This window comes from Meriones unguiculatus, chromosome 9 (genome assembly GCF_030254825.1).
Source record: "Meriones unguiculatus strain TT.TT164.6M chromosome 9, Bangor_MerUng_6.1, whole genome shotgun sequence".
Taxonomy (NCBI): domain Eukaryota; kingdom Metazoa; phylum Chordata; class Mammalia; order Rodentia; family Muridae; genus Meriones; species Meriones unguiculatus.
Window position 1 is genome coordinate 87167440 of NC_083357.1, and position 21500 is coordinate 87188939.

Genomic DNA, 21500 nt, shown 5'->3' on the forward strand with positions numbered 1-21500 from the left:
ATTTAAATTCACACCTCTGGTTGTATATTCAGCTGTTGAATTTTTTATCACTTCATAACAAAATCTATCCTGTGTCTATAGCTCCTCTATGACAGTGATACAGTCACTACTTTACATCTGGATGCTTATGGCTGCTTTATCTCTCTGCAATACATACATGTTAAATAATAATGTGTATAACTGCATGGTTCAAATATATATACACATTATTATTTAATATAATAATTAAATAATACACGTTGCTATATTATTTAATGCAACACATTGCTGGGCTACATCACATGACTGCAAATCTCTCTAATGCAAAAGAGAAGTCTGCTTAAATTCCAATTTAAGTTTGCTTTCCTCTTTCCTGAAAAATATGCTAGCACTGACTTAAATCCATTGCCCATTCTATTAATTTCCAGATCTTATTGAATCTTTAATCTTCAAACATTGTATTTGCCTTTCCTCTCAATTTTGAATCATCTGCTTCTCAGCACTCTATCCAGATTGTTAATAAATATGTTAAATAGCTAAGGGCCTGAAAGTGATCCTAGAGGGACTTACTAGGTGTTTTATTTTGAAAGGCCAATATGTTCTATTAATAATACCTATGCATTTTAATGCAGTTCTTTTTTGATATCCACCATACAAAATTATACTGAAATCGATGTTATTAAAGTGTGAATATGAATAAATATAGTATGTTACTCATACTCTATTCTAAAATTGTTAACTCAGAATCCAAAATATATTTATATTCTCCGTGCCCATATACAATATAAGGTGTGAATGTATTTTTTTTGTCCTAACTTATTTTAAACAAAAACAACAGGAAGAATAGTTGCACTATTAGAGAACAATCAAGTGGAAAATCGTTGGGTCATACATAGCTGATTACAAAATATTTTGAGCCTTCATTGATCCACCACTTTGTACAACAGGGATTCTATATATTTATGTGGATTACCCTGGGAATTCTGTTTTGGGGACCTTAAAGCACTCATATTTTATATTAAAATCAACTTATCTTTATAAAACCCACAGAGATTAATAAAATTCATGTCACAAAGGGTGTTCTCTGTAAACACAGTACTTTTGAAACAAAACTTACTATGGACAATTCTGGCTGTCTTAGAGTCCTTCAGTGTCATAATGAGTTCTCAACTGATGACTTGGCACTCCCTGGGATTTAAGTGATTACAGATAAAATAAGCACCTTGAAAATTATGTCTGAATATTTTCATGCATTTCTTTTCCTCTTATACATACTTTTGCTTTGTACACTTTTGAAATATGAACAGTCATGATTTTTCACTTTTAGCCTTTTATAATACACAAGTACAATACATCACTATAAGTCAGGCATTCCTTGAGTGAAGAGACACAGATGAATATTCTGACCAAAAATGAACACTTGAGACTTATACTGTGAATTAGACAGGAACGTCATGTTTCTATTTGTAATTATTTTCACTACTTGTTAAGGAATAGCTATACCTGAAAACACAAAGTATAGCTCTAATATACTACATAGTCTAAAGTAAAAGCAGAATTAAATTTGGAAGGAGAAAACAGGAAACAGAACAGGAGCCTACCACAGAGGGCCTCTGAAAGACTCTAACTAGCATAGTATTGAATTGGATATTGAGACTCATAACCAAACTTTGGGCAGGGTGCAAGGACTCTTATGAAACAAGGGAGAGATAGTAAGCCCTGGAGAGGAGAAGAGCTTCACAAGTAGAGCAACAGAACTAAAAATTCTGGGCACAGGGGTCTTTTCTGAGACTGATACTCCAACCAAGAACCATTCATGGATATAACCTAGAACTCCTGTTCAGATGTAGCCCATGGCAACTCAGTATCCAAGTGGGTACCCTACTAAGGGGAACAGGGACTGTCTCTGACATGAACTCAGTGGAGGGCTCTTTGACCACGACCACCCCTGAGGAGAGAGCAGCCTTACCAGGCCACAGAGGAGGACAATGCAGCCAGTCCTAATGAGACCTGATAAGCTAGGGTTAGATGGAAAGGGAGGAGGACCTCCCCTATCAGTGGACTTGGAGAGGGGCATGGGAGAAGATGAGAGAGAGAGGGTGGGGTTGGGAAGGAATGAGGGAGGGGGCTACAGCTGGGATTTAAAGTGAATAAACTGTAATTAATTTAAAAAATAAAAAATTAATTAAAAATATTTATTCTTTTTTGTTTAGATATTTGCCTTGGTATATCCCTGTCATTATTCAATAGTAAAATAAAGCACTTAAATAATTCATTATTTGAAATATATGTCATGAATTCATACGAATCACATATACTTTAAACAAAGGGGAAGCCTGATGACTATTGTACAAATTACTAACTCATCTCTAAACAAAAAATAATATTATATAATATGAAATTGCAAAATACAATTACATTGATGAGAATAAATGTCTATGGTGGAATATTAAAAACCAAATGTCTTCTGTAGATCAGCAGAGCAAAGCACAATGCCAGATGTAGAATAAATTCCTCACTAGTTATTGGTTGAGAGTCTTAGCCAAAACAAAATAAGCTAAATGCTTTGTGTTTCTTTACCTACCAGAAGTTAGTGGTGACACCGTATTACTGAAGGTGTCATATTTTAGTCATAGGACCTGAAGAAAGTAGGGTGGGACTAATCTAATCTAGAAGTATCCACTGCTGGTCTGTTTTCAAAGTTTCAGGAGGTTCTATGCAGAATGCTAGAGAAAAACAAATTAACAGTATTTGCTAGATGTGAATCATGAAAGCTACAACAAAGACTGTGCTGTGAAGAAATGGTCTTGTTGCAATAGTGGCATGAGTGCTCTAGGGATAAGCAGCTACTTTTTATGTGTTTCATTAGAAGGAACCCATGCTTCATTTGAAAACCTGGCCAAGAACCTGGGGATGGAGATGTCATAGCCTGTAGGAGAGAACCTACTAACATTTTATTTCTGTAAATGAATGAAGTGAAATTCCAACAAGATATATATTTTATACCTATATTTTGGTACAATTCTTATTTCTTAACAAATAACTTTTTTATTAAGTTGATAATATTCAATACAAAAAACTCATAACTGGTCAAAGTACAGGTGATTGGTGACTATGGAGTCTTCAGCCCCAAACTGGACATCTATAACATGCCCTCTACTCAGGAACATCATGAGAAGGATCTAAAATATTTTCAGAGGGAGAGATATTGGAGACATGCTGCCATGTTATCTCTTATGAATAAAGCAGAAATGTTGCTCTCATATTCACATAAGTGTGATTGCATACAAAATATCAGAATAAGGTCAAGTCAGTAAACTCTGTGGCATGTATTATGGGGAGACTTATGGGGTTTTCCATGCAGAGGTGTTTTTGTAAAGTGATAAAGAAGAGAATGTCACTATTCTTCAGTGGTAAAACCAATGGTAGTCTGCCCAGGATCAAGAGAATGACCCTTCACTTATATACATACAGGAATCTCTAAATGAACTCTGTTGGTTATAACAAAAATGAGGCATAAAGTTAGAATGAGAATACAGGATCTAATAAGAATTAGTGACAACATGGGAGGTAGAAATTGTCTAAGTGCATTGTGCATTTTCATAATATTATCAAAGAATACAAAAATTAACTAAAAGAAGAAACATGACTGGACTGGAATCCTAGAGAGAAAGTCTAGTTACCAACTTAAACTGGTAAAAATCCAAAGATCTGGAAGGTAGATAATGATGCTGTTTATCTACGAATAGTACACACACACACACACACACACATGCACACGCACACACACACAAAAGAAGTGAAAAATTTTGGTAAATACATTTCTCCAAGTTTTGAAGAACTTTCGTGTTATGAGTGAGAGACACAATTAAACCAGAACAGATCCCTTTCAAAGACCTAGAGTCCTACCTCTTGGCTCTGTGAATTCTGTGAATGTGCCTTGTATAAGCTAAGCCTTCAATTCTCTGCATGATCCCTTCAATATTGGGTTTCAGCTGTTATGGAGCCTCTACCATCACCAGTGACCTTACCTGGATTCCCATACTGCCAAGAATATACCACTCTGAAAGACATTTTTAAATTACCAGCAGCTAGCAAGAGTTACAACATAATTCACTTGGGGAGCTTCCATGATGAATCACATCTAAGAAGGTTTCATTTCAATGATGCTGGGGTTTTGTGGTTGTTGTTGTTTGTTTGTTTTGTTTTCTTGTTGTTGTTGTTGTTTTTAATCAATAGTTATTTCTCTGCTCCAGCCAACCATCATAAACTGTCCCAGTAAAACAAAGTTAAAGTTTCAGTGTTCCTGGTCTCTTATTAATCATGGTTGATTTGACCGACCCAGGTGACCTTCACAAAGAGTATTAGCTGAAAATATCAAATGATCTGATGAACTCATTAAGCTTCCATCAGAACTGCATGGACCAGTCTCCTATCATCTGAATGATTCACAGTATTATCTTTAAAGCTCTTAAGAAAAAAAAATAACCCGCTAAGATTGCAACATTCAATAGCTTCCAAAAAAGAACACTGAATAATCTATATAATCTATCACAACAATACCTCACTCCTGGTGCCAATTTCTGCTGTGAGGAAATATTTTGACCAATAGCAACTTGAGGATAAAGGGCTTATTTCTCTCACAAATTTTTTGTACTATTATTATTATTATCATCATTTATTACAATTCATTCAATTTATATCCCAACTGCAGCTCCCTCACTCATCTTCTCCCAACCCCACCCCCTTTCCCTCTTCTTCTGCTATGCCCTGCCCCTACTCCACTGATAGCAGTGGTCCTCCTCCCCTTCTATCTGATCTTAGTCTATCAAGTATAATAGGGACTGGTTGCATTGTCTTTTTCTGTAGCCTGGCATGGCTGTACCCCCCAGGGAGAGGTGATCAGAGAGCCTGCCACTGAGTTCAAGCCAGAGAAGGTCCTGCTCCCATTATTAGGGAACTCACTTGAAGACTGAGCTGCCTGTGTGCTACATCTGAGCAGGGGATCAAGGCAATCTCCATGCATGGTCCTTGGTTAGAGTATCTGTCTCTGCAGCACCCCTGGGTATTTTTGGCTTTGTTGGTTTCCTTGTGGAGCTCCTTTCCCTTCTAGGTCTTTCTATCTTCCCCTTCCTTCATAAAATTCCATGTATTCTGTCTAAAGTTTGGCTATGAGAGGATGTGGAGAAATCTCTTACATATTTTAAATCACAGCTTATTGAAGACAGTCCCTGCTCCCCTTACTAGGTCACCCACATGGAGACTGAACTGTTTATCAGCTACATCGGAGCAGAGAGCCTAGGTCCTCTCCATGCATGATTCTTGGTTTGTGCATCAGTCTCCACAGGGACCCCTGGGCCCAGATTATTGGCTGTTTGTCTTCTTGCTGAGCTCCTGTCTCCTCGGGATTTTCTATCTGCTTGTACTCTTTCATAAGACTTCCTGTTCTCTGACCAAAGTTTAGCTGTCAGCATCTGCCTCAATCCCCTGCTGTGTAGAGTCTTTCAGATGGGACTTCTATGGTGGGCTCCAGTCCTGTTCACTCTCTTCAACTGCTTCCAGTGTCTAGTCTATTTAAGTGTGTGAAGGAAATTTAAGAATATTCCCTAGGGTGCTCCTTAGCTAAGGAGCTTTAGGTCTGTGAATTGTAGTATGGTTATCCTATACTATATGGCTAATGTTTGCTTATAAGTGACTAAAAATAATGCTTGTCTAAACTGATTGGCCTGCTCTTTGATCACCTCCCCCTGAGGGGAGAGCAGCCTTACCGGACCACAGAAGATGACAATGCAGCCACTCTTGATCAGATCTGATAGACTTAGATCAGACTGAGGAGAGGAGGATCTCCCCTATCAGTGGACTTGGGGAAGGGCATATGTGAAGAAGGGGGAGGAAAGGTGAGATTAGGAAGGAAGGAGGGGGGATTATGGGGGAATACAAAGTGAATAAAGTGTAATTAATAAAAGTTAAAAAAAATCATGCTTGTCTACCTAGGTCTGAGCTGACACTCTCAAGATGATCTTTTACGGATCCATCCATTTACCTGAACATTTCATGATATCCTTGTTTTTAATAGCTGAATAATATTTCATTTTGTAGATGCACCAGCTCTACATCTGACAGAGGACTAATATCAAAAAATATATAAAAAAACTCAATAAATTAAACACAAACAAACTAAATAATCCAATTAAAAATGGGATACAGATGGGGGGAAAGGAAAATTCTCAACAGGGGAATATTGAGTGGCCAAGATCCAGCTATACCACTCCTGGGTAAATACCCAAACAATGCTCCCTCATTCAACAAGGACATTTGCTCAACTATGTTCATATCAGCTTTATTTGTAATAGTCAGAATCTGAAAACAACTTAGATGTCTCTCAGTGGAGGAATGGATACAGAAATTGTGGCACATTTACACAGTGGTATACAGAAGTTTACAGAAATTTATACTTGGTCCTGTTTATTGTCCTGTTCAGAACTGTATTTTTAGTGTGTAGCACCAAGGTTTGAGAACCATTGTTCTAGGGAAAAAAAAAATGCTGCACTTATCACCATACTGTTTCCCTCTCTTTCAAGTCAAATAATTTAGGTGAATGCACAGCTTTGTAATCTAAGTCACATATCAATAACACATTAATCTCATTATCTACATATCAGTATAACGTTATAAAATATTGCTACTCTCACATACTTCTATTATTAGATGAGGCTATATTTCCCAAAGCTCTCTTTCCTCATATGTCTGGATAGTCTTCCAACCACTTTCTCTCAACAAAACTGAATAGTGTTATTTTGATTTTTCTGTACAATCTTATTTTTCCTAATTCTTGTTTTCACAAATGGAATAATTTAAAAATCATACTTTCATTCTTTTTAATTGGTCTTATTTGTATTTTCACATCAGCTTTTACATTTACAGGTCCAAGGGAGAATTCAGATTTTTCTGTGTTTTTTTTTTTGTATTTTTCTTTCAATAATAAGTAAAGTAAGATTCATATTTTCATCATAGTTTTTAAGAGATAAGCAAAATGAAAAATAATTAGCATATTTAAACACTAACGGACGTGTTAAATTACTATCTTCTCAGAAGATAATGTAAAGTATTCCTGAACTATGGGGCACTCATATTTTTGAGAAAAAAAATGAAAGGAGATAAGACTTGAATGGAAGAGGTGCCTTCCTGTGTTTGACATTAAGAACTTAAGAACCTATATTTTATTTAGAGCCATGAGAAGCATTCTTTCTAGTGAGTGATTGATTGTTCCTACCTTATTGTTGGCATGAACTTTTCTTGAACCTATTATCAAATCTTAAAGTAGTGAAATAAAAAAGAATTTTCATAACCTTGCTTGAAATATTCAAATGAAGAAATGTGTTTCTTAGCTATTGCAATTAAGTGCAAATAAAAACAAACTTACATATTACATGTGGTGTGAATTAATAAATGACATATAGCACTCAGCACTTTTATCATGTTATAAACTCCAACATTTGCAAATCAATTCTCACCATACTGCTGAATTTCTGACGTCTTAGAAAGTTTTAAATTGGTCAGTTATATTAGGTCATTGGCATTTTTCTGGGCAATAATACTTGTCACTTTTATTGTGTTATATAGAAACTGACAAGATAAATGTATACTTTTAGCAATTTCAGGGCTCACGATTTTTGGTGGAAAGAAAGGCATTTTAAATAATGGCTAGAAACTATGTAAAGAAAACTGTAAAAATGTGTGTGGAAAGTAGAAGACTAGAAAAGAATAGGAGATTAAAAAATACATCAATGATGGATGTTTTAAAGTTTGATAATGTTTCCAATGATTAATATGATAATAAGTATACATACATCAATATAATGTGTATACATAATGTTAATAAACAAATATAGAAACAACTCAATATTTTCCATGCTGGGTGGGAGAGTTGCTTGTTTTCATTCTTTGGAAGTTTGCATGGGTATTCTAGTATCATGAACTTAGTTCTTACGGGAGAGATGTTCAAGTCAGTTTCATCGCAGAGTCCTCTGCATGCTGTGGTCTGAAGTGTAGTATGTTATCTTCAACATTTGGGTGTTATCGTACAACTCTTGGTGGAAGAGGGCAATCAACAGCTAGCAATAATCTGCAATGTTTGGAGAATATCTTGGACAAAAGAGGGATTTTGATAATTGGTGCTGGGGATTTTGTAAGATAGTGTTTGCTTCATGGAACGAACATTGTCAGAAAAGAAATTTTCACTTAAATTACATATGTATATTAATATACAATATTATGTGTATCACTAGTTCTTTTCAGGGAAATAGTTAACAGTATAATTCCTTAGGGCTTTATAGATCTCTTTATTGCTTGCTTCATTTTCATTTTTAACTTTATTTATATTTTTATAAATTACGGATTATTCATTTTGCATCTCTGCTATATCTCCCTCCAGCATCCCCTTCCAATCACGCCCTCCCTCCCTCATCTTCTCCCATGTTAATTTCCAAATTCACTGATAGGGGAGAACTTCCTCCCCTACCATCTGACCCTATCCTATCAGATCTCATCAGGACTGACTGCATTGTTTTCCTCTATGGCCTGGTAAGGCTTATCTTCTCTCAGTGGAAGGTAATCAATATTCAGAGGCAGTTCCTGTTCCCATTACTAGGGAACCCACCCTCCTGTCTTCTACATTTCTCTCCATCCACCTTCTTTAATTAGATCATCCTCTTTTTTTCCTCCACCAATCACTTTAGGCTGGTACATCTGTGTTGATTTCTCCATTAACCACTTTTATTTTATTTATATTTACTTTCTAATTTTAAAAATCATTAGTATTTACTTAAGACATAATTATTAATATACAGATATTAATGATATGTACTGAAAATCGTGGACAAACATACATTATTAACCTGGGATAAATAGTGATAAGCCAAAAAATTCCATAACTTATTACCTGTATGATAATTTGAGAAAACTTGAAAATGTTTTCACAAGTCAACTTACTGAGGTATCTTATGAAAATACTCATATTTCTTGAGACATAGAAGATTCGTTTTTTTCTTTTCTTTTCTTTCTTTTTCTTTCTTTCTTTCCTTCCTCTTTTCTTCTTTCTTTCTTACTTATTTATTTATTACAATTTATTCATTTTCTATCCCCACTGTAGTCCTCTCACTCTTCTCTCCCTATGCCCTCTCCTTAGTCCTCCCTGATAGGAAAGGACCTCCTCCCCTTCTACTGACTGTAGCCTATCAAGGCTCATCAAGGCTGGCTGCATCATCTTCCTCTGTTGCCTGACAAGGCTGCAACCCCCAGGGGGAGGTAATCAAAGAGCTAGCCACTGAGATCATGTCAGAGACAGCCTTTGTACTCATTACTAGGGAACTCACTTGGAAACTGAGCAGCCTATGTGCTTCCTCTGAACAGGGGTTCTAGGTCCTCTGAATGCAGCGTCCTAAAGGTTGGTTTATTAGGCGCTTCTCCTAGGCAAGTTCATCAGTCCCACAAAATGAGAATGAGGAAGTCATGTGCTTTGGCTAGGGAGGGGAAATTTAATATACTGTGGTTCTGCCCAAGTGTAGTCAAGACCTGAGTCCTCCTGTTGGGATTTGGGTGGCTGGCAGCATCAATGGAGGAGTTTACAACAGCCGTAAAGAATGTGGAACTGGGCACTTGGAGCCTTTGTCTTTCCTTTGTTCAGATGTTTCCCAGTGTTGGTGGGGTTGGGGGAAGGAGAGCAGATGAGGTTTCCCTGATTGTGCAGGGAAGACCAGGGGTTCCAGCCAAACGAGAAAATATCCTTATTTTTATTATCCTTATTTCTTTTTTTTTTTTCATAGAGTTGTTTTTCTTTTTTTTATTTTATTTTATTTTATTTTATTTTATTTTTATCAGTTACATTTTATTAACTCTGTATCCCAGCCATGTCCCGATCCCTCATTCCCTCCCAGTCCCTCCCTCCCTCCCTCCCTCATCTCCACCGTGCCCCTTTCCAAGTCCACTGATAGGGGGGACCTCCTCCCCATTCATCTGATCCTGTTTTATCAGGTATCTTCAGGACTGGCTGCAAAGCCCTCCTCTGTGGCCTAACAGGACTGCTCCTCCCTTCGGGGGTGGGGAGACCAAAGAGCCAGTCATTGAGTTCCTGTTAGAAATACTCCCTGTTCCCCTCACTTTGGGAAACCAATTGGTTACTGAGCTACCACAGGCTACATCTGAGTGGAGGTTCTAGGTTATATCCATACATGGTCCTTGGTTGAATGTCAGTCTCAGAAAAGACCCTGTGCCCAGATATATTTGGTCCTTGTGGAGCTCCTATTCTTTCCCCATCAGACTAACTCCCCTTCTTTCTTATGATTCCCTGTACTCTGCCAAAGGTTTGGTCATGAGTCTTTGCTTTGAAAACACTGCTAGTTAGAGTCTTTCAGATGCGCTCAGTAGACTCCTGTCATACGTTCAATGCACATCCCATCTGTCTTTCTAAATGAGGATTGATCATCTTACCCCATGTCCGCTCAATTGATTATCTTTTTAGGTGTATAAATTTCATTATGTTTATCATATCTTATAGGTCTATATAAGTGAGTATATCCCATGTTTGTCTTTCTCCTTCTGGGATATTTCACTCAGAATGATCTTTTCTAGATCCCACCATTTGCCTGCAAATTTCATGATTTCCTCCTTTTTGATTGCTGAGTAGTATTCCATTGTATAAAAATACCACAATTTCTGTACCCATTCCACCGTTGATGGACATCTGGGTTGTTTCCAGGTTCTGGCTATTACAAATAGAGCTGCTATAAACATGGTTGAGCAAGTGTCCTTTTTGTGTACTTGAACAAACTTTGGGTATATACCTAGCAGTGGTATAGCTGGGTCTGGAGGAAGCACTATTCCTATTTGTCTTAGAAAGCGCCAGATAGCTTTCCAAATCAGGGACAAGACAAGGCTGTCCATTGTCCCCATATCTCTTCAACATAGTACTTGAAGTCCTAGCCAGAGCAATAAGACAACTAAAGGAGATCAAGGGGATACAAATCGGAAAGGAAGAGGTCAAAGTGTCACTATTTGCAGATGATATGATAGTATACATGAGCGACCCCAAAAATTCAACCAGAGAACTCCTTCAGCTGATAAACACCTTCAGCAAAGTGGCAGGATACAAAATCAACTCAAAAAAATCAGAAGCCCTCCTATATACCAAAGACAAAAAAGCTGAGAAAGAAATTAAGGAAACAACACCCTTCACAATAGCAACTAATAACATAAAGTACCTTGGTGTGACCCTAACCAAGCAAGTGAAAGACCTGTTTGAGAAAAACTTCAAGTCTCTGAAGAAAGAAATCGAAGAAGATATCAGAAGATGGAAAGATCTCCCGTGCTCATGGATTGGTAGGATTAACATTGTGAAAATGGCCATCCTGCCAAAAGCAATCTACAGATTCAATGCAATTCCCATCAAAATACCAACTCAATTCTTTACAGACCTTGAAAAAAAGATTCTCAGCTTCATATGGAGAAACAAAAAACCCAGAATCTCCAAAACGATCCTGTACAACAACAGATCATCTGGAGGTATCTCCATTCCTGATCTCAAGCTGTACTACAGGGCAACAGTAATAAAAACTGCATGGTACTGGCATAGAAACAGAAAGGAGGATCAATGGAACCACATAGAAGACCCAGAAATAAATCCACACACCTATGAATACTCGATATTCGACAAAGAAGCCAATTCCATTCCATGGAAAAAAGACAGCATCTTCAACAAATGGTGCTGGACCAACTGGATGTCTACATGCAAAAAAATGAAAATAGATCCATATTTATCACCCTGCACAAAACTAAAGTCAAAGTGGATCAAGGACCTCAACATAAAACCAGATACCCTAAATCAATTGGAAAAAAAAGTGGGGAACAGCCTAGAACTCATTGGCACAGGAGACAACTTCCTGAACAGAACACCAACAGCACAGGCTCTAAGAGCAACAATCAATAAATGGGACCTCATGAAACTGAAAAGTTTCTGTAAAGCAAAGGATACTGTCATCAAAACAAAACGACTGCCTACAGATTGGGAAAGAATCTTCACTAACCCTTTATCTGACAGAGGACTAATATCCAGTATATACAAAGAACTAAAGAAGCTGAAAAGCAGCAAACCAAGTAATCCAATTACAAAATGGGGAACAGAGCTAAACAGAGAATTCTCGACAGAGGAATATCGAATGGCAGAAAAACACTTAAAGAAATGCTCATCCTCATTAGCCATCAGGGAAATGCAAATCAAAACGACCCTGAGATATCACCTTACACCCATCAGAATGGCCAAGATGAAAAACTCAAGCGATAACACATGCTGGAGAGGTTGTGGAGAAAGGGGAATCCTTATTTCTTTTTAAAGCAAGTTTTTCGTTTGTTTAGTTTTTTTGTTTTGTTTTTTGTTTTTTTGTTTTTTTTTTATATCGGAGGGCCAAATGCTACATTTTCAAGATGACCTTGAACTTCTTATCCTCTTTTATTGTATCCCAAGAGCTGGGATTTCAATCTGCATATTTTTTTCCCAGTTTATAAAGTGCTAGGGATAAATCCAAAGCTTTATGTATGGTAGGTAAGCACTCTACTAACAAAACTACTTCTCAGCACTTCCAATATTATATATGTGTGTGCATATATATATTATATATACATATACAATATTTATATGTACTTACACTGTTATATTAAAACAATACCTTATATCACATATATTTATAAATAATATGTGATTATTACATGAACATAAAAATATCACTCATATTTTTTTAATCTAGTAGAATTTCATCAGAACATTAAGACAAAATTCCTGGGATAATCTCATACTTATTATGATTAAATTGTTAGGTCACAGATCATAGAACAATCTATGTAGAAATGAATTCTTTCTATGCCATAGAAGCCACTAAATATTAATTAAACTAAATAAATATAATAACTATTAGAAATAATTTATGAGGTTTAACACTAGTCAAATATAGTGTGTGGTAATAATTTAAAAAGTACATGCCTTCTCTTTCTAATCACAATATCATAATTTGGAAGTGTTAATGCAAATATTTATTTATTATGCTATATTTCCATACATGTTGATTTGTGACTTATTTTCTGATATTCTTTTAAAATTCATAAAATTATCATCCAAGGAGCTAAGGAAATGGCTGAGCAGGTAGAGTGCTTGCTGTGCAATTGTAAGTATCTGAGTTTGAGTCCCCAACACACAGTCATCAATCTTGACATAGTGGCAAATGTCTTTACTCCAGCTCTGATTTGTTGGAGACAAGTATATACCTGGAGATCCATCTCAGCCACCCTGGCCAAATGGGTGAATGTTGATTTCAGTAAGTGACCAAAAAATAAAGTAAAGGAGGTTGTAGAAGCTATCTGACCTCTACTTGGAATGCAGAGAGATGGAGTAGGGAGAGGGTGAGAGTGGGCTTATTCTCCAGTCAATAACCATCTATCTTTACTGAGACTTAAAAGTCTTTAGCAGGGGCACATTATAGACATCTATGTTTAAAGTTAGGCAGAGTTAAAATTCAGACACATTTTAAAAGGAGATTTCTTTTAAAAAATGTTTTCTGAGTTTTGCAAAAATAACACTTGACAGAGAGTATGATATGATTATTATGAACATTTTTGTGTATTTTATGTTGCCTAAGAAAATTGTGTCCAAAATTGCTGTCAGACATTATGCTTTACAGGGAAATAGAATAGTCTGGATTGGGGGTTGTTGAAGTGTGCTCTGTGAGTGTACAAAGTTGGAAATGAGTGGAAAAGATAGAAGGTACAACAGATTCAGCCATTGATATGTAGTTCAGCTCTGAAGAATGTTAACAAATATTTGTCAAAGGAAAATATCAGAACTTAGGTTATTTTGGTCAATTGTGAGTATTTGTTGAAATAATTGTAGTTTTGTTCAACTTAGATTAATCATTGCAGTAAAAATGCTTAATATGATTTTGAAACTTTGCATATATATTTGATAAGTTGCATATTGCTCAATTAAAAGTGCTTTATTAATAACTGAGTTTGTATTATGGCATGGGATGTTTTAAATGAATTAACTAAGGCACTTTTAGTATATGGATATAATTTCAGTTAAACAAGGTATATATACAATCTTGAGCTGGAATTTACATGAAAATAATTTATTGCAGTAATAGCTACCTATATTTAAATGTGATATTGATTAATCAATCATTAGGTTGCATACATTTTGTTAAGGGGACTAAGGTTATTTTAAGGAATCATCACTATTCTCTGGGAACCTGTAAGCTATTCAGGCTAGGTAAGAAGGAAGGCTACCTGCAGATTTCACCCACCCCACCCTCTTCCAAGCCCCAGTCTATTCTCCACCTGCTATGAACTTCTCTGCTTCTCTATCCTTATTTCCAGCAGGGATCATCACTCAGAACTGAATATTAAAGAAAGAGGTGCCTATTAAGTTAAAAGGAGTATACAGAACACCAGTAGACAATGAGCAAAATACTAGATATTTAGAAAAAATAAAATATACTAAAAGTTTCAATGAGGCAGTCCAAGATGTCTGCGTCCAGCTTGCACTGTATCTGAGGGGCACAAATCCAAAACTCTGAAATTGGTGAGTGGAGGGGCAGCTGAATCCTCCACATTGAGGCATCCTGGGCAAGAAGGGACAACCAGTGAGCTGGGACAGTTTGGTTCCAGGTGTCCTATGGACTTCTCCAGGAATAAGAGAGGCAAATATTAAACCTCCCTGCACTTCCCCTTCCTCCACACTCAGGTCTGCCTGCTAGGCGGAGGCAGCTGGCAGTGGTCACTGCCCCATGGGTCTCCCAGAACAGCTGAGGCCTCAGTGGTTACCTCCAACCATGAGCTTCTGAACTCGGGGACTGAAATGACATAGGCAGGCCTCCCAGGGCTACAGCTGCAGAGGAGTGGTCGCTAGCCCAAGCAGGAATCTCAGTCATCTGTGACCAAGATTACAGAGGCAGCTACCCCAACTACAGGTCTCCCTGTCTGACAGACAAACAGTGGACACCTCTCAGCTGATGGCTCTCCTACACTCTCATTTGCCCTGGCAGGCACTAAATCTGAGAGTAGAGAACAGGGGAAACCCCCTTGCTTTCTGATTAGGCCTGCAAGCAAGGGAGTGCAACATTAAGTGAGTGCTTGCAGAGCCCCAGATCCAGGGTCCCTTTACACTAGCAGCCAGACATCAGATCCCTCCTACCTACACCCCCACTGTGGGCAATGCAGGGATCCTTGGGACAGCATTGTCAACATTGAAGCCCCTGTTCTGTGGGTCAATCAGTAGAATCCAGGCAAACAATTCCTGGAGCCCAGACAGATCTAAATACCAGGATTACAGTATGACAGGTCTGTTGGCCACTAAAGTATTCAGGGCAACTGCGCTGGGCACATTAGACCCAAGAACACTACCATCACCAACAACCCCTCCTGCACTTAAGCTCCACACTTTTGGGCATCTACATGCTAGTGCACCCTGTCCCTCAAGGCACAAGAGTCCTACAAAACACCAAATAGACTAGACCAGAAAAGAAACTCATGTCACATCATAGTAAAAACATTAAATCTACAGAACAAAGAAAACATATTAAAATAAGCATTGAAAAATGCCAAGTAACATATAAAAGTAGACTTATTAAAATCCCTGCAGACTTCTCAACAGAAACTATGAAAGCCAAAAGGGCCTGGGCAGATGTAATGCAGATTCTAAGAGACCACAGATTCCAGCCCGGACTACTATACCCAACAAAACTTTCAATCAACATAGATGGAGTAAACAGAATATTCCATGACAAAAATAAATTTAAGCAATATCTACACAGAAAACCAGCCTTACAGAAGTTACTAGAAGGAAAACTCGTATCCAATGTAAATAACTATACCCAAGAAAACATAGGATACAGATAATTTCCCAACAAAAATTAAAAGAAAACAAGCAATGAATCACATTAAGACCACCAACTCCACAATAAAAGGAACTAATGTTCATTGGTCACCATTCTTTCAATATCAATGGACTCAACTCTCAAAAAAAAAAAAAAAAGACACGGATTAACAGAACAGGTGTGGAAACATTATCCAACATTCTGCTGCATCCAAGAAACACACCTCTGCAACAAAGATAAAACTACCTAAGAATAAAGGGCTAGAAAAATGTTTTTCAAGAAAATGGACCCTGAAAAAACCTGGTAGCTCTCCTAATATCTAATAAAGTATCTATTTTATTAGATATTAGGATATCTATCTATCTATCTATCTATTTAGATAGATAGATAATTAGGATATATATATATATATATATATATATATAGAGAGAGAGAGAGAGAGAGAGAGAGATTAGGATATCTCAACCAAAATTAACCAAAAGAGATGAGGAGGGACACTTCATTCTCATCCAAAGAAGAATCCACCAGGAGAATAAAACAATTCTGAATATCTATGCCCCAAATACAAGAGCACCTGCATTTGTAAATGAAATAGCATTAAAGTTGAAATCATACACCGATCCCAACACCTTAATAGTGGGAGTCTTCAACACTCCACTCTCACCAAGGGACAGATCATCTAAAAAGAAGCTAAATAGGGAAATAATGGCACTTATAGAAATCCTAAATCAAATGGACCTAATAGATGTCTACAGAACGTTTAACACAAACTCTAAAGAACATACTTTCTTTTGAACATCTTACAGAACTTTCTCAAAAAATGACCATATAGTCAAACACAAAACAAGCCTCGACAGATACAAGAAGATTGAAATAATCCCTTATATCCTATCAGACCACCATGGCCTAAAACTAGATCTCAACGACAACAGAAATAACAAAAAGCCTATATATACCTGGAAACCAAACAACTCTCTACGCAATGACAGCTGGGAAAGAAATGAAAGAAAGAAGTTAAGTGAAAGGAAAGATACTGGGTGAGATGATAAATCCTCACTTAGAAAATCAAATGGGACAGACATTAGAAGATAGAGAAAACAGAAAACAGGACAAGAGCCTACCAGAGAGGGCCTCTGAAAGACCCTACACAGTAGTATATCAAAGCAGATGCTGAGGCTCATAACCAAACTTTGGGCAGAGTGCAAGGAAGCTTATGAAAGAAGGGAGAGATACAAAGACCTGGAGAGGAGTGGAGGATTCCAAGATGGCGGCAACCAGCATGCACCATATCTGAGAGGAGAGGATCTGAAACCCCAAAAACGGTGAGTGGAGAGGCAGCTGAAGCCAATAAATTGTCATGGAGGCTTCCTGGGCGAGAAGGGACAACATGTGAGCTGAGACCATTTAGATCTAGGTCTTCCCCTGCAGACTTCTCTGGGGACAGAGAGCGTTTGAACATTCCATCCCTTGGCACTTATCCTTGTTGGGCCTCCCCCCTCCTCTGTGGAGTCATCCCAGAATACCTGTGCCTCATAGCACAGAACTCACTGCTTAGGCGATTGAGACAGCAGAGGCGGGCCTCCTAGATCCTTAGTGGCAGCTGCCAGCTGTACCAGCCTTTGTTGTCCCAGGTCTGTGAGCAGCTGTACAGACCCGCAAGGCCTCCCCACCAGTGACTTTTACGGCCAGCCAGCCTCACAGTGGCAGGCAGAAAGCAACACAGGACATCCAGGTATGCCAGGTCTGTCTGGCCACCCAGGTCCATGGACCACTGTAGGGGTTCCCCAGGACTTCCCAACAGGCATCTGTACCAGCCTCCCAGTTCTGCTGCTGTGACTGTACTCCCAGTGGACGGCTTAACCAGCTCTAAGTACTGCAGCTGCAGCACCACATAGCTGACTACACCTGCATTTGCCCCAGCAGGCCCCAATCTGAGAGTAGAGAATTGGAAGAACTCCTCTGCTTTCCAATGACACCTGCTGGAGAGTAAGTGCACCTTCAAGTGAGTGCCTGCAGAGCTCCACATCCAGGGTCCCTCTAAGCTAGCAGCCAAACATCCTTCCCACCCACACATCCACTGTGGGCAACATAGGGATTCTTGGGACAGTGTCCCCAACATTGAAGCCTACGTTAGGCAGGTCTATCAGTTGAGTCCAGGTAAACCACTCCTGGAGTTCAGACCTAGCTGAATACCAATAGCCTGTAGGCTACTGAAGTAGTCAGAAAATCTGCACATGCATATTGTGCCTGATAACAGTGCCAGCACACACAACACCTCCTATGCCTGCATCACTCCCTGCCCCACATCCCAGGCATCTATACTCTCTAGCACCCTGTCCTTTAAGGAACACTTACACACACACACACACACACACACACACACACACACACACACAAGCACATACTTGCTCCTTGGCATTTGGCTTCTGTGCCAGTGAATCTGCCTCCTTTAGGTACAGCTGAAACACTAACTCACTCTCAAAACAGGGGACCTCTCTCATCCCCCTGAAGTACACTCCAGACACCACAAAAAGGCAGACCCATTTTAACTACAGACTCCAGGAACAAACAGTGAAGTTTATGTATAAGCAGAATGACAGAGGTTGGTGTACAACCACGTCCAACAAAAATCAGGATATCATAGCTTCACCAGGAATCCCCAAAATCAGTGGATACTCAAATTCATCAGAAACACAGAAAAAAATATTTTAAAGTTATGCTTATCCAGTTATTAAAGGCACATAAAGAGGAAATGAGCAACTCTCTAAAAGAAATAGGCACACAAATGGAGGCTAATTAAAAGGAAATGAACAAAGCTCTCAAAAAAAATTGCCACTCAAATGGAGGCACAAGTAGAGGCACAATTAGTGGCACATAGAGAGGAAATGAACAAAAAATAGAGACCATCATAGAATGAAAAGAATCCACATTCAAACAGATAAAAGAAATGGTTCAAGGCATGAAAACAGAATTCGAATCAATAAGGAAAACACAAACAGAGAAAACCCTGGAGCTGGAGAATTTAAAGAAAAGATCAGGAACCAAAAAAAATAAACACCATCAATAGAGTACAAGAGATGGAAGAGAGAATCTCAAGGGCTGAAGATACACTTGCAGAAATTGATACTTTTCTCAAAGAAAAAGTAAAATCAGGAAAGTTCCAAACACAAAACAACGACGAAATCAAGGACACCATGAAAAGATGAAAGCTAAGAATACTAAGAATTGAAAAAAGAAAATTCCAGGATCCAAGATCCAGATAATATTTTCAATCATGGAAAATTATAGAAGAAAAATTTCTCAACTTAAAGAAAGAGATGTCCGTAAACATACAAGAGTCCTACAAAACATCAAATAGACTAGACCAGAAAAGAAACTCCTCATGTCACATCATAGTCAAAACATTAAATCTACAGAACAAAGAAAACATATTAAAAGTAGCAATGGAAAAAGGCCAAGTGACATATGAAGCTACACCTATCAGAATCACATAAGACTTCTCAAAAGAAACTCTGAAAGCCAGAAGGGCCTGGGCAGATGTAATGCAGACTCTAAGAGACCACAGATGTCAACCCAGACTACCTCAACCAGCAAAGCTTTCAACCAACATAGATGGAAAAAACAAGTTATTCCCTGACAAAACTAAATTTAAACAATATCTAAACAGCAACTGTGCCCTACAGAAAATACTAGAAGTAAAATTCCAATCCAAAGAAAATAACTCTACCCAAGGAAACATAAGATACAGATAACTTCACAGAAAATAAGTTAAAGAAAATCAACAATGAATCACTTTAACACCACCAACTTCACAATAAAAGGACATAACATTCATTAGTCACTATTACCTATCAACATCAATGAACTCAACTCTGCAATAAAAAGACACAAACTAACAAAATGGTTGTAGAAACTGGATCTAACATTCTGCTGCATCCAAGAAACACACCTCTGCAACAAAGATAAACACTAAAGGGCAGGAAAAAGATAAACAGAGAAAGGCTGAAAATAAAGTTTTTCAATAAAACAGACAGAGAAAAAAACTGGGGTAGCTATCCTGATATCTAATAAAACAGACTTTCAATCAAAATTAATAAAAAAAAAATGAGGAGGGACACTTCATTCTCACCAAAGGAAAAAAATCCACCAGGAAGACATAACAATTCTGAACATCTGTGCCTCAAATTAAAGAGCACTTACATTTGTAAATGAATAATTATTAAAGCTGAAATCACACTTCAATTCCAACACCTTTAATAGCGGGAGACTTCAACATTCCACTCTCACCAAGGAACAAATCATCTCTACAGAAGCTAAATAGGAAAATAATGGCACTTAGAGAGGTCCTAAATCAAATGGACATAACAGATGTCTACAGAACTTTTCACCCAAATTCAAAAGAGTATAACTTCTTTTCAGCACTTTATGGAACCTTCTGCATTATACACAATAGAATTGGTCACAAAGCAAGCCTCAATAGATATAAGAATATTGAAATAATCAAATGTATCCTATCTGACCACCATGCATTAAAACTGGACCTCAACAACAACTGAAGTAACAAAAAGCCTACACATATATGGAAACTGAACCAATTGCTACTCAATGTCAGATGGGTTAAGGAAGAAAGAAATTAAAAGCTTCCTTGAATTCGAAGAACATGAAGGCACAACATACCCATACTTATGGGACACAATAAAAGTAGTGCTAAGAGGAAAATTCATAAAACTAAGGACCTTCAAGATGAAACTTGAAACATCTCATACAAGCAACTTAATGGCTCATCTGAAAACCCTAGAAAAAAAATGAAGCAGATACACCCAGAGGAGTAGATGCCTAGAAATATTCAAGCTCAGGGATGAAATCAATAAATTAGAAACAAATAAAAGATTTCAAAGAATCAATAAAAGCAAGAGCTTGTTCTTTGAGAAAATCAACAAGATAGACAAAGCCTTAGCCAAACTAACTAAAAGGCAGAGAGAAACTACCTAAATCATCACAAAAAGAAATGAAAAGGGGGACATAACAACTGACACTAAGGAAATCCATGCAATCATTAGGTCTTACTACAAAAGCCTATATGCCACAAAATATGAAAACCTAAATGAAATGGACAAATTTCTTGATAGATTCCTTTTAGCAAAATTAAGTCCAGATCAGGTAAATAGAATGAATAGTCCTATATCCCCCAAGGAAATATAAGCACTCATCAAAAGTTCTACCAGACCTTCAAAGAACTTACTCCAATTCTCTTCAAACTATTTCACAAAATAGAAACAGAAGGATCATTAACAAACTCATTCTGTGAAGCCACAGTCACCTTAATACCTAAACCACACAAAGACCAACAAAAAAAGTAAACTTCAGGCCTATCTCTCTTTTGAACATTGATGCAAAAATACTCAATAAAATACTGTTAAACAGAATCATAGAACATATAAAAGATATCATCCACCATGATGAAGTAGACTTCACCCAGGCATGTGGGGGTGGTTCAATATAAGGAAATCCATCAATGTAATCCATCATATAAAAAAACATGAAGGAGAAAAACCACATGATCATTTCCTTAGATGCTGGAAAAGCATTTGAGAAAATCCAACA